The sequence below is a fragment of the Babylonia areolata genome, chromosome 16, assembly GCF_041734735.1.
Source record: "Babylonia areolata isolate BAREFJ2019XMU chromosome 16, ASM4173473v1, whole genome shotgun sequence".
Taxonomy (NCBI): Eukaryota; Metazoa; Mollusca; class Gastropoda; order Neogastropoda; family Buccinidae; genus Babylonia; species Babylonia areolata.
The window spans coordinates 12857535-12872792 of NC_134891.1; positions in this window are offsets into that span (position 1 = coordinate 12857535).

The following is a 15258-nucleotide window of genomic DNA, read 5'->3' on the forward strand; positions in this document are numbered from 1 at the left end:
ATGACGTTACAATATGTAACTCAATGGGTGGGTGCATGATGTAACTGACTGTTGCGATGTGTCAACATTACGTGAGATGTCCACTGTTTTACCTTTGGTTTTTCACTTCTCGTTACTGTCTTACTTTGTGTATATACACCCCCTGTGTGTGTGTGTGTGTGTGTGTGTGTGTGTGTGTGTGTGTGTGCGTGCGTGCGTGCGCGTGTGTGTATGTGTGTATTTTCTTTTTTCCCCTTTTTATATATGATTTTGCATTTTTGTTTTTGTTTGATTGTTGTTGGGATTTGTTGTTGTTGTTTGTTTTGTTTTAAAAAAATAAAATAATGTTTTCCTGTCTTGTCTTGTGCCTTTACCAGTATCTGATGGGTGTGACATTACATTCCGTGGGGGAAGTGGTTACTGTGCTGTTGTGTGTTGGACGTGGTAGCCTTTTCGCTGTTCCACAAGTTTACCAGTAAGTGGGGTCCATTTTTCATGACATACTTTGTTATGCTGGAAAATAGAACGCTGCTGTCGAGATATCAGAATACCAGCTTTGCTCAGTGTGATCAATGTACTCCGACACAACTCGTGTATGCTGTGAATTTGTGGTTGCCACATGCAGTCGGTTTGAAGAAGAAAGAAAGGTACTTGGCAGTCTTCTACATGTCCAGTCCTCACCTGCCCTTCCTGGAGGACTGGTCTCTTCAGTCACCACAAGTCATGCCGCCATGGACAAAGTGATCTTCGTGTGAAAAGAAACGGCCATTATCATTATCATTATCATTACACATGCTGGTGGTTTCGAACTTTAGATCAGTTGAAATGTTATAGTATGTATTAATTCTGTTCTTTTATACTTTTTTTTTCAAGATAAAAAGAAGGTAAATGAGCATCAGAAAGACAGAAAAGCAAAAAGTGCAAATGCTTTATTCAGAAGACCTTGGTCACACTTAAAAGGAAAGTACATCACTTATGTGACAAGCGCTTCCAAATTGAGAGAAAGAGAGAGAGAGCGAGACAGACAGACACGGCTTAAAAGAAAGAAACCTGGAAAGGAAAATTAGCAGGCACCCTCTCACTAGCCATTCCGTCAATACTGAAAGAGAGAGGATCGTGGCCAGACATAAGGACTATACTGAACTGAGTGACTGCATTTAATAAACACCACGTGAGTTGAGGGGATGGGGTTGGGATAAGCACGGAGATAAAGGCATTGACCTGTTTTGAGGAACGCAGCATCTGGGGGCAACAAAGTAAATTAATTTAAAACACACACACAATGTTCAGAATACAGAGACTGGAGAAGTGGTGGTGGTGTGGTGTGGTCAGAAAGAGAGAGAGAGAGAGAAAAAAAACCAGGTAGATATATAGACAGACAGATAGATAGATAGATAGATAGATAGATAGATAGATAGATAGACAGATATGCATAAGAACACATCAGTACATGCACATAAACATACATATTCAAAGAATGAAACACTGCTGGTTCCCTCCACCCCTTTGGTGGTATGGGTGAAGGGGAAAAGTATGTTTAGACATATTGGTTTCTTGGAGAATCGACTAACAGAAGAAATCAAACAACAAAAATTGTAAGCTGCCTTGGACTGACCATGTCCTCCTTTCAGAACAATGACAGTGACTATAGCCACACCCTGTCCTCCTTTCAGAACAATGGTAGTGACTATAGCCACACCCTGTCCTCCTTTCAGAACAATGACAGTGACTATAGCCACACCCTGTCCTCCTGTCAGAACAATGACAGTGACTATAGCCACACCCTGTCCTCCTTTCAGAACAATGGTAGTGACCGTAGCCACACCCTGTCCTCCTTTCAGAACAATGACAGTGACCGTAGCGACAACCTGTCCTTCTTTCAGAACAATGACAGTGACTGTAGCCACAACCTGTCCTCCTTTCAGAACAATGGTAGTGACTATAGCCACACCCTGTCCTTTCAGAACAATGACAGTGACTATAGCCATACCCTGTCCTCCTTTCAGAACAATGGTAGTGACCGTAGCCACAACCTGTCCTTCTTTCAGAACAATGGTAGTGACCGTAGCCACACCCTGTCCTCCTTTCAGAACAATGGTAGTGACCGTAGCCACAACCTGTCCTTCTTTCAGAACAATGATAGTGACCGTAGCCATACCCTGTCCTCCTTTCAAAACAATGACAGTGACTATAGCCACACCCTGTCCTCCTTTCAGAACAATGACAGTGACCGTAGCCACACCCTGTACTCCTGTCAGAACAATGGTAGTGACCGTAGCCATACCCTGTCCTCCTTTCAGAACAATGACAGTGACCGTAGCCACACCCTGTCCTCCTTTCAGAACAATGACAGTGACCGTAGCCACAGCCTATCCTCCTTTCAGAACAATGACAGTGACTATAGCCACACCCTGTCCTCCTTTCAGAACAATGACAGTGACTATAGCAACACCCTGTCCTCCTTTCAGAACAATGGTAGTGACCGTAGCCGCACCCTGTCCTCCTTTTAGAACAATGGTAGTGACCGTAGCCACACCCTGTCCTGCTTTCAGAACAATGGTAGTGACCGTAGCCATACCCTGTCCTCCTTTCAGAACAATGGTAGTGACTATAGCCACACCCTGTCCTCCTTTCAGAACAATGGTAGTGACCGTAGCCACACCCTGTCCTCCTTTCAGAAGAATGACAGTGACTATAGCCACACCCTGTCCTCCTTTCAGAACAATGACAGTGACTATAGCCACACCCTGTCCTCCTTTCAGAACAATGACACTGACCGTAGCCACACCGTGTCCTCCCTTCAGAACAATGGTAGTGACCGTAGCCACACCGTGTCCTCCCTTCAGAACAATGGCAGTGACCGTAGCCATACCCTGTCCTCCTTTCAGAACAATGGTAGTGACTGTAGCCATACCCTGTCCTCCTTTCAGAACAATGGTAGTGACTGTAGCCATACCCTGTCCTCCTTTCAGAACAATGGTAGTGACTGCAGCCATACACTGTCCTCCTTTCAGAACAATGACAGTGACCGTAGCCACACCCTGTCCTCCTTTCAGAACAATGGTAGTGACCGTAGCCATACCCTGTCCTCCTTTCAGAACAATGGTAGTGACTGTAGCCACACCCTGTCCTCCTTTCAGAACAATGGTAGTGACTGTAGCCATACCCTGTCCTCCTTTCAGAACAATGGTAGTGACTGTAGCCACACCCTGTCCTCCTTTCAGAACAATGGTAGTGACTGTCAGACTCCTGTCCCACGTGCTGGACGTTGGAAAGTTATTACCGTTTCATTCGATCTGTATTTGGAAACACAAGACATGAAACATCCTTCCAGTGGATATGTGATCTACGACTTTGAACCACCAGACTGTTTTGTGTCCTGAAAATAGAAACTGATACCGCAGGTTACCACTGTTGCTTATTTCCCATTCGACATAAATTTTGTCTGACTTCTACAACTCCAACAGCAAGCAAATGAGATTTGTGGATGTCAGAGGGTGAGGGAGCTTTGTTCATGGAGAGGGGGGTGACGGGGCGGGCAGAGGACAGGCCACAGGCCACTGTCAGGTATAAATCACCAGTGACACAGGGAGATAACAAGGGCACATCCACCACAGCCTTCATGGGGAAGTCAGACCACATGTTGACCCTTTCCAGTACCATGTCTCGCAGTTGTATTGTATTGTATTGTATTGTGTTTTGTTGTATCGTATCGAACAACAGTTTTCAAAGAGAAAGATTGTTTTGGCCACGTTCTTTGATGTACAAAAAGCTTATGACCGCATTTGGCATGCCAGATTACTGTTTAAGCTAAAGAACATTTGGTTAAGTGACAATGTATACAGGTATATAAAATTTCTTTTGACAGAAAGAAGCATCATCACTAAAGTTGGGCAATCATTGTCGTCTTCAAGATCAATTAACATGGGTATTCCGCAAGGATCTGTAATTTCGCCACTTTTGTTCAACATAATATTTGTCTAAATATTTCTCTGCATCTATAAATCTCGCCCAATACGCTGATGATATAGCAGTTTCGTTGAACGTAACTTTCCGAAAGAAAACGGGCTTGCAATTTATACCAATCAGAACTTGACAAATTAGACATTAATATAAAAGATAATGGATTATATTTTCAACTGAAAAGACACACATGATACTTTTTAATAAGGGTGCCACCCCCACCCCCCCTCCCCCCACCCCAAATTACCAACTTTTCATCTTGATGGAAAAGAACTCTTCTACAAATCTGAGGGCAAATTCCTTTGTGTTTATTTTACTCCAAAGCTAAATTGAAAGAAACATCTAGAAAGCATGATATCAAAAGCAATGAAAAGCTTAACTTTTCTTAAAATCGTCAGTAAACAGCCTTGGGGTCAAGATTCAAAAACACTTATTCATCTCGCTACTGCACTGGTAAGATCTAGACTGACGTATGGACAGGTGGCATTTTTCTCTGCTCCGAATGCTTTCCTTCAAAAATTGCAAAGCCTAGATGGCAAAGCCATAAAGTTGGCCCTGGGTGTTCCGTTTCATACGAACACATTACAGTCGTACAGAGCTGCAGGAATACTTTCGAGTTTGACATGGTTAATATATGTATCACTAAACATGGAGTATAATACAAACTCCTCCTTTTGGTGTCATATACTGTACCATGTCAAACTGATGCAGAATGTAAAGCAAATGGAGGAGGGCAACGCCTACTGGTTCGTATGGGGAGCCCTTGTAACCGAGACGGCAGTGTTAGCCGTGACAAAGGAAATCCCCTTGGAACCGTCAGCCCTGGTCATACGGAAATCCCTGAGGTAGAAGTTGATGAAGGGATTCTCAGACCACCAGAAGGCTGCCTCCAAGACATGCTGCAGTGGCACTGAGTGCTGGAAAGCAGCCGAAGTAGCTATGGCCCGCATTTTGTGTGCTCTGGAGACCTATCCTAATAGCATTTGAGACACCGAACAGGGCAGAGATGCCCATCCTCATCATCTTGGGCAAGAATATCAGACAAAGGTCTGACCCTCAGAGAGGGGGGAGGGACCTTGGGGTCTTGGTTCTTAGCCAGAAACTCTGGAAGGAAACGAAGAGTGATGGAACCATCTTTGGGGAAGGCCAGATCTTGTGGCATTCCACTAAGACCATGAATCTCGCTTCTACGACGGCCTGTGGCCAGCAACTGAAGGAAAGTGGTCTTGAGGGTAAGTCGAAAGGAATAGAAAGGAAGGGTTGTTTTCGAATGAAATCCAGCACCAGGAACAAGTCCCAGAGGGGCACTCTTCTGGGGTTTCTAGCTTCCTTCAGAGAGGTGCCCCTAGCCACCTCTCTGAGCAGGAAATCCGCTTCAAAGGCGGGACCACCTAGCTGTTTGATTGTGGTACAGATGGCAGACCTGTACCCTCGCACAGAACTGGCAGACAGGTTGAGAACCGAGGAGCAGTGAGCCAGAAAGTTGGCCAGCTGCATGCTCGTAGGGTTAGTAGGGGGAACGTCCTGAGCTGTACACCACTGCAACCGTTTCTTCCAGTGAAAGTCATACAAAGTCTCAGTTCCCTCCCTCCTTGCTTTGGTGACTATGGAGAGGAGGTCAGAGGAGGCACCCCACTGGGTCAGCGCGGCCGACACAGAGGCTGACCGAGGGGTGGAAGACTTCAATGGTGATGCTGACAGTTCCGACCGCACAGCAGCCATGCGTGCAGGTGGAGCAGTTGAGGATTGGCATAAGGAATGCCTGAACGAGGCTGCCTCAGCAGATGAGGTTTGGTTTTGAGTTTCAGAGGTGGAACGTGTGTCAGGGACTGAAGGTCCGGATATCAGGTCTGGGCTGGCCATTTCGGCGCAATGAGAATCAGCTGCGGGCGTTCCAATCTGGCTTTCCGTATCACCTTGGACAGAATTGGAAATGGAGGAAACGCGTAGGCAATCAGACTGCTCCAGTCTAGAGAGAGAGCATCCACTGCCCACGCTTCTGGGTCGGCAACCGGAGAGACATAAGTGGGAAGTCTCTTGTTGAACTTTGTGGCAAAGAGGTCCACCATCGGCCGAAACCACCCTTTCCACACCCCCTGAAGGGTGTCCTTGTCCAGGTTCCACTCTGTGTGGATGACACTCTTGGACCTGCTGAGAGCATCTGCCAAGATGTTGGCTTTTCCTGCTATGTGTCTCACTGAAAGTGCAATGCCCTTGCTGTGGCACCAATGGAGGAGAGCCTCGGTCTGCAGGGAGAGGTCTGCCGAGTGTGCTCCCCCCCCCACCCCCCCACCCCCCCTTTGTTCACGTAACATGCGACCGTTGTATTGTCCGTGAACAAGCGGATGGTCTTGCCAGTGGCCTCCCCCATGAAGTGCAGGAGAGCCCTGCGAACTGCCTCCAGTTCCAGAACATTGATGTGGCATAGGCGCTCCTCCGGGGACCAAGTCCCTGCTGCATGGAGTGAGTCCATGTGGGCTCCCCAGTCCAGGGAGGAAGCGTCTGTGAAGAGTGCCACCTGAAGAGCAGGTGGGGCTATGGGCACCCCCTGTGTCCGAAGAGGGGTGGTTAGCCACTCTGGTGCCACCTTGAGGAACCACTCGCCCAGACATATCTGGGTATCCCATGGCTGAGTGCTCTGGGACCATCGTAACCTCAGTGCCCTCTGAAGAGGGCGCTTGATAAGCCTGCCCAGGGGAATGAGAGGTGCCATGGACTCCATCATGCCCAGGAGGGAAGAAAGTGTCCGCGCTGTTGCTTGGGAGGAATGGCGTAAGTGGCTGAGGAGGCCTGCCAGTCGGTCCCAGCGATCTGGCGTCGGAGAGACTATCATGGACCGCGTGTCGAATCTCATCCCTGAGAAGTCGAAGGACTGGCTCGGGGACAGATCGCATTTCTCCTGGTTCGTGATGATGCCCAGTTGGGAGCAAAGGTCTAGAAGTCTAGCCGTATGACTCTGGCACAGGGATGAATGGATTCCGACTGGATGATGGACACCAATTCCCGCACCACCTTGGTAAACAGGAAAGGGGCAGAGGACAAACCAAATGGGAGGGCCGAGAACTGGAACACCTTGTCCCTCCACACGAACCTCAGGTACCGACGTGACGCCGGATGGATGAGGATATGAAAATATGCATCTTTCAGATCGATAGAGGTAGCCCAATCGCCCTGTTGAATGGTCTCCCGAATCTGTGCCTGTGTGTCCATCTTGAATTTGATTCTGGGGAGGAATTTGTTGAGGGGGGACAAGTCCAAGACTGGTCTCTACCCTCCCGAGACCTTTGGAATCACGAACAACCGGCCGTAAAAACCGGGGCCCGGGTCCGAGAGTTGAGATATCACCCCTATGAGGAGTAGGTGCAATATCTCGGTCTCTAAGACACTCTCCTGCTCCATCGAGCTGGGCACATAAGGAGGAGGAGTGGATCTTAGAGGGGGGCGGTCCTCCACCCAAGGCAGCATGTACCCCGACTCTTGCACCGATACAATCCAGTCGTTGAGTCCCAGAGTACGCCACTGATGTGCATGCCGGGACAAGTTTCCTACTTGGAGGGGCTGAACGACTGGCGGTGCTGAATCTGGGCCCAGTCACTGGGGGTGCTGCCTTCTGGCCTTGGGCATGGCCAGTCGGCTTGGACAGACATGAGGTGGTTTATTCCTCTGCTGCTGATTCTGCACACGCCGCTTTGACTTAGGTGGCATGGTATATGGAGGGGCCCTGGTGGCCAGTCTCTTCAATGGCATAGAACCCTGGCGCCCCTGGGAGGTGTGGGATAAATATGAGGCCACCTCCCTGTTTGTCTCTGCCCTGTGGCTGACAAAATGGCGTGCATACTGGCCGAAGAGGGAGTACTGCTGTGCTGGGATGGACCGCAGGGCAGCCCTCTCCTCTACTGGAATGTTAGAGAGGCGGAAAACGGCATCACGCCGCGCTAGCACAGTATTGAAGTGAAGGCTGGTAGCTGTGTTTGCAGCTGCCGTGAGACCAGATGCTACCCTTTTGCCAAAAGTGTTTAACCTCTGGTCAGTGAAGAGGCCTGGCGGGACAGAGGAAGGAGACCCCGTGTCCTGATTAACCAGACGCTGTTCCCACAGCTCATTGGCCCTGTGGAGGAACGCGTCGAAGAAGGTACAAGCCGTGGAAACCTTGAGGCAGCGGCGGGCCAATCTGTCCCACTCTGCTAACGTTTTAAAAGATAGAGTAGCTGAAGTGGGGGAAGGTGGTGCACTGTGAGACCAACATCCTATCCTACGCAGAGGGCTCTGCTTCCCTGTAGGCAGGTGGTCCTGTGTGTACCAGGACCACACCCCTCCCTTGGAGGAATCTTTAAGGAACTTTCCCGGGGAAAAAGCGCCCGGGGCAGAGAGGGACTCCCTGCCTGGAGGAGGGATGGAAGCAGCACCCCTGACAGTGCGGGCTGCCTTTTTAAGCCATTCCTGCACCATTTTTGCCCCTCTGAGTCACCTTGTGGTTCTGGAGTTAGAGTCACATGGCCTAAGGAGGGTCAAGGGTAACAAAGTAGCCTGAGGGACTGATTCGGCATGCGTGACCCGATTGGGGAGGGTCAGTTCAAGCTCGGCTAAGTCCGAGTTTGGTTCAGGCTGGTCCCTAGGGAGGCGTGGGCTCCATCTGTCCCCCTGGGATGGGGGTGAAGAGTGCTCGTCCACTTGTTCGTCCTCATCCGAAGACAGGGGCTCCCACTCTTGTTCACAGTCCATCCCCTGCTGGGTGCTATCCCAAGTGGATGTACCCGCTGGGGCATCCTGTGAGCTGTAGTTAGCCCAGTGGGATGAGCTGGGACGATCCCGAGTAGGGACCATGGCCGCAGCTGTTATTTCCTTGACGCCTGAAGCGGGCGGAGAGAGTGTGGACCATAGGTCCAACCACGCTTGGGATGGTGGGTGCCACACCTTCTCAGAGAGGGCGTCCCTGGATGCAAGAGGGACCCACGAGTGCTGTGAGGGGACAAACACCCACTCATCTCCCTGTAGGACCGAGAGCTGGGTAGGTGGGAACTGCAGGCTCCCCCGGGCCGGGTGGGGCCTCTCGGCAGCCGTCGTTCCTGACAAGGAGGCCGTTGTGACCGTGATCACCTGTGGGTTGACAGAGGCCCGATTTGTGGACTGAGTGGCAATATTGGTCGAGGAGCTCGACCTGACCGACAAGAAGTCAATCCCACTTGTCGGGGCTGTGTGTGTGACCCTGTGAGATGTGCTGGCTTGGGTCTGGAGGGGAGCGGACAAGGGGTTGGCCCCTGGTCCTCCCAGCAACCCAGCGTGCACCATAGATGCACCCCAGTACGGGTAGAATGGGGGTAACCACCCGTGGGCACCAGCCATCCTGTGACCCCAACCCCAAGGGTCACTGGTGCCTTGACCTTCATGAAGGGAAAAACCTGGCCAAGTCAGAGGGAGGTCAGGTCCGACTTGGGTGTCAGTCCCGTCCAAAGACGAGCGGGCTGACTGCCCGGAACCGCCTGACATGTGCGGGCCTCCCCAAGCAGGGGAGACCAGCCGGATAGCGGGAAGACCTGCAGAGCAGGTGGCCACGTACCCCGAATCCGAGTAGGGACTCGGGTAACGGCCGGGCGCGGCCTCCCCTTGGGAGTTCGCACCTAGCCGCGAGTCCCCACCGCCAAGAGAGGACTTGCCACTCACCCCTCTTCCTGCCTCGTGCTGGGACACCTCGGGAGGCGACGCTCGTACTCCTTTCCCCCCAGTCCCCTTCATGACCGTTTTACTGGTACGAGTGTCGCCTCTGCGATCAGCGTCTAAAGACGCATCACCGCGGTCCCTATCGGGTGGAATCATGAGCTCCAGGCCTGGGAGAGTCTCTTGCCAAGTCTCAATCCCAGCCTCATGATTCCTGCCTTCGTGGGATGGCATACGAGGCATGGTACCCACGCTTAGGCACCCAGCGAAAATCCGATCCCCAACAGAGAAAGGAAAGACAGGATCGACAGAGAGGGAGAGAAAAACGAACGAATCGACCGAGTCGAATCAAGTACACGGAATAAACACAAGCTGTCTGCAACAAAATAAGGCCAAATTCTTTCTTTCTTTTGCGTTCGACAGCTATGCAGTCAAGGTCGAAGTCCGAGGGATGCCACAAACTCAGACGTCCGGTGAAGATCGGCTACCGTCCCCCAGAGCTTGGTGTTGAGGTCAGCACCCCCAGGCCAGGACTGCTGCCGCATCTTCTCATACAGGAGGCAGTCTTGGAGAATATGGGATGGGGTCTGGTCAACCTGGCCGCAATCACATAGTGATGTGGCTGCCACTCCAATCCTCTTCAGGTGCGCTCGGAGGCCGTAGTGTCCTGTGCGAAGGCGGTAGATGGTAGTCTGGTGTCTCCTCTCCAGTGTCCTGATGGGATCCTGGTGTGCCTGGTAGCCTCTTCGGAATCTGCTGCGGAGGAGAATTTTTGCTTCCTCATACGTGGCAGGAACGGTTGGCTGTGTGAGTTGGCTTCCTTCCTTAGCAAGGTGGTCTGCACGCTCGTTGCCTGGGAGGCCTACATGTGCAGGCACCCACTGAGGGGTCGTTGGGGCTGTTTGGGTACGGGTTGCGAGGGAGGCCTTAAGGGACTGGATCAGTGGACCAGGATCAGGGGAGTCAAGGGCCTGGAGTGTGGACATGGAGTCAGTGAAGATGGAGATGCTGCCAAGGGGCTTTCCACAGGAGGAGAGGAATTCTGCTGCTGTTTTAATGGCCAGGACTTCAACTCTGAAATTGGAACAGAGCTTTCCTCCAGGGAGTGCGATGCTGCTGTGCTCTCCATCGGGAAATCTGATGTAGACACCACTGCCTCCATTGTGTGTGGCTTCCTCCGCTGATCCATCCATGTATACATAGGTCCAGGAGCTGACTGGGTAGGACTCCTCTATCATGGCCAGAGTCAGGATCTTGAGAGTAGCTGGTTGCTGGTCTTTGGTGGTGATGCCAGGAACTCTGAGGTTGATGGTGGCCTCTATCTCTTGGTCGAGCCTCCAGTCAGGCAAGGCAAGGTCAGTGCAAGACTCCCCTTTTGCCGCCAGAACATCGCTGTGCTGTGCTCTGAGTGCTTTATACTGGTGGTTGAGGCTCTGACGTTTGAGATGGTTCTTGGTGGGCTGCTCCAGTCTGTGGTGTAGGTGATGTGAGGGCAGTCTTCTGAGCTTCTCTCCCTGCATCAGGACTTTCAGGTCGCGTCTTCTCTCCAGGGGCTCAACGTTAGCAGTTTTCTCCATGTCATGGATCGGCGTGGACCTCATGGCTCCAAGTATGAGGCGTAGTCCCATATTTTGGACTTTGTCGAGCCGGCTCTTGTTGGTCTTGGAGGCTGTGCCCCACGAGGTTGAGGCGTACTCCATGGTGGGTCTGACCGCTCCCATGTAGACCCTGGCGAGAAGCCTGCTATCTGCTCCCCAAGTCGTCCTGGCCAGCTTCTTCAGCAGGGCTAGCTTGCGGATGCCTCTCCTCTCCATCTCCTCAATCTGGGGCCTCCAGGTCAGGTGGGTGTCCAACTTGACGCCAAGGAATGTTGGTGTATCCGTCTGGGGCAAGACCTGTCCCTGGGGCTTCAGCTTGACTTGCTCGTTGGCGGTTGAGAGAGAGAAGAGTGTTGCGCTGGTTTTTGTGGTGTTGAGCTCAAGACCCCAGTCTTCTGTCCATGTAGCAATATTGCTGATGACTTCCTGAAGCCGGTAGGAGGCCGTGCTGGTGTGTTCAGCGGATGTCCATACTGCCAGGTCGTCTGCGTGCAGACTGTTGGAGACGTGCTTCATGATGTTGTCTCTGATGTCATTGATAAACAACAGAAACAATGTTGGGGAAAGCACTCCTCCCTGGGGGACACCCTCACGTAGCTTGACCTTTCTGCTGTGGAAGCTGTCTAGTTTGGTCCTGCCGAAGAGGTAGTGTTGGATCCACATGTACATCTTGCTACGTATGCCGGCTTGGAGAAGTTTCAGGATGAGGCCCTCCTTCCACACTTTGTCAAACGCTCTCGACAGGTCAAAAAACACGGCCAGTGTCTTCTTCTTCTCCAGAAAAGAGTTTTCGATGTCCTGGACTAGGAGGGCTAGTTGATCTTCTGTGTTTCGGAATTTTCTGTAGCTGGTCTGGGTAGGTGAAAAGATGTTCTGTGTTTCAAGGAGGAAGGTGAGGCGGCGGTTGACCATCCTTTCCAACAGCTTGCCGACACAGCTCAGAAGGCTGATTGGTCTGTAGCTGTGGGGGTCCTTCTTGTTCTTTCCCTTCTTTGGGATCGGGATGATCTCTGCCTCTTTCCAGATGGAAGGCACAACTCCCGCTGTCCAGCTGTAGTTGAAGATCTGAAGCAGCACTGTTCTGGATGCTGGTCCCAGGTGCTTCAACATGTCACCAGTGACACCATCAGGCCCCGGAGCTTTCTTGGGCTTCAGCTTGCGAATGCCTTGTTTCAGCTCCTTCATGGTTAATGGTTCGCTTGTACAGCTGTCATCTATGTCATGTGGGTCTGATGTCATAAGTTTCGTGGTTTCCTCTCGTACCTGCTTGATGCACTGTCTAGATATGTGGATCATACTCTCCTCTTGGTACAGTTCCGCAAAGGTGTTGGCTGCAGCCTTTTCTGTTTTCAGCTGGTTGTCCTGCTCGATGACGGTCTTGCCTCTGCTGGGGTTGTCATCGTTCAGTTTCTTTGTCAGCTTCCAGAGCCCCTGCATGTCTGTCTCCATGTTCAGGGAGGATGTCTTGTCTTGCCAACTCTTGCGTGTTGCTTGCAGCTTTTCCTTTATGAACGCAGCTTTCGCTCTGTTGTGTGTCTCTACATTTTCGTCAGTGGGGGAGCTCTCCATTGTGTCCCTGGCTTCACTGAGGGTCTTGTGCAGGATGTCGAGCTCAGGTGTCTAGTAGGGATGATAGTTCCTGCGTTTGTCTCGTGGAATAGCTGCCTGCGCCACGTCTAAAGCTGCCTTATTAAAATTCTTGGCATTTTCGTTGATGTCTTGGTGCGACAGTGTCAGCGCAGAAGTCCTCTTGTCTGCCTCGTGCTTGAAAAGGTCCCAGTTTGCCTTCTTGTAATTCCAGCTTGCTGAGAGCCTGGTGGGATGGGTTTCAAAATGTTTCTGTACTGTAATGATCACTGGCCTGTGGTCGCTGCCTCCAAGCTGGAGCGACACCTCCCTTTGGGCAATGCTGTGGATGTCGTCTGTTGCAAAGGCCAGGTCAGGAGTGCTTGTGGTCCTCCATGCTTGTGAGTAGCACGTAGGTGGATCTTTTGGACTGTTGATGAGGATCAGCTGGTTACTGATTGCCCAGTTTTCCACATCTTCTCCCTTCTTATTGGTAGCCCCAGCTGGGTGAGTGGCTGTTAAAGTCTCCTGTGATGATCCAGCTGTGGGAGTCAACGAGGATAGAGTCAAGCTGTATTTGGTTTGTAGGTGAGTAGACATTGAGGACTGTCACTGACGTGCCTGGCAACACCAACTTGACACCCAGAAATTCTGTGTCGAGATCAGCTTGACCAGAACTCTGGGTCTCTGCTGCTGGGATGTTGTTTCTTACCAGGGTGAAGAGGCCTCCCTTTGGTCTGTTCTCTCGGTCTTGTCTGAACAACTTGTAACCTCTTATGAAAAAGCGGTGAGTGTTCTTGAGGTGAGTCTCTTGGATGCAACATACATCGATCACATTTTCACGCAGAAACTGCTGGAGCTCAACCTTCTTGCGCTGTACTTCTTCTGCATTCCAGTGGACGATACGAAATGCTGCTTGCCCATGTGCTCCAATCTGTTCTCCCCAAAGAGTCTGAGAAGCATCATGTCTGTGGTCGGTAGTAGTGGATGGGCCCCTTTGAGGCTGAGGGCCCGGCACCGTCTCCCCCCGGCCATGGTCCAGGAAGACGACACATCGGTCTAACGTTGTCTGCGTAGCCATGTGTCGTAGAGTGCGTGCACAGCCGGTTTTGACTAGATCACGCCCCTTAGAGAGGCCACTGTGGCGCCTTCGGTGATCTCCTGTTCTGGCAACGGTTTAAAGTTGGCCGGGTTTTCTCTTGGGAGTTTTCCTTCTCTTGGGAGGACTGCCTGCTGAGGCTAACGGACTCCATCTGCCCGGGTTTGAAATCAGAGTTGTCCTTCTCCTAGGCTATGTGGGTTCACGGCACCTTATTCCATATCATTTGGTGCAACCCCCAAAGGGAGGGTTCCCCCAGCGACCGCCCGGAAGACGCGCCCCTACACCGTATAGTCCCAGCGCGAGGTAAGGCCAAATGAATACGCTTAATAGCCAAAAAAAAGCGTAAGACGAGACAGAGCGTAAACCTGACAAGATGGCGTGGAGAGCCTTGGCCAAAGGAATGATTTAGCGCTTATAGCTTTCAGAGGCGTTTGATTGGCTAAGAGCGGACCGGGCAAGACGGCTCGTCTTTTCACTGTTGGCTGCGCGAAATTTGGCCAAGCAGAGCAAACCGATAGGCCTAGTTTGCATCAGTTGACATGGTACAGTATATGACACCAAATATATATTGCACTGAATGGTGATCAGCAAGTGTTTTAGTGTGCATGGTCCATCAAAACAGAAAGTAGTGAGATGTCATCACCCTTTTCTTACATTGGCTTTCCTATTCACACTGTCCTCTTCTCATCCCTTGACAACGGGCTTATGGTTCGAAACGTCAGATCCCAGTAAACAAAGATGATTCATCTACCACCAAATAGGTTTTTATAAACTTTTTTTTTTTTTGTCTTTGAAGAATCCTGCAGTCATTTTTGTCTTCTTTCAGGAGAACGGTTTTCTTTGTATACTTCATTTAAATCAGTTCCTGACATTCCCCAAGCTGTATTCAAAATAAGTAACACTGCTGTTAGAAAAGCATTAATACACTTCAGGTTAGGTGTTTCTCCCTTAAAAACTCATAGATATCGCTTCATTGCCCGATCACCTGAGAGTATGCTTTGTCCATTTTGTAGAAATGCTCCAGAAGCTGAAATTCACTTTTTACTGTTCTGTTCAAATTATTGTGACACCAGGGAAAAATATTTACCCCGCAAATTTTTCTCCCGACCATCAGCAACCATGACACTTTTGATGGCCAGTGACAAACACTGTAAAGTTGTTGCATGGTATATTTTTGAGGCTTTAAAAAAGAGGCATTCGGATTTAGAGAAACTGTGTAACAGTTAACTTATCAAATTATTAAAAGTTAAAACGTGCTTAAACTTAAATACCTCCTTAACCGAACATTTATCAATCGCACTGCTGTGTATGTGTATGTCTGTACTATTGTTTGTATGTGTACTGATATGTATTCAATGTTGTTTATTTGATTTTGGCGTTTGTTTTTACTGCATT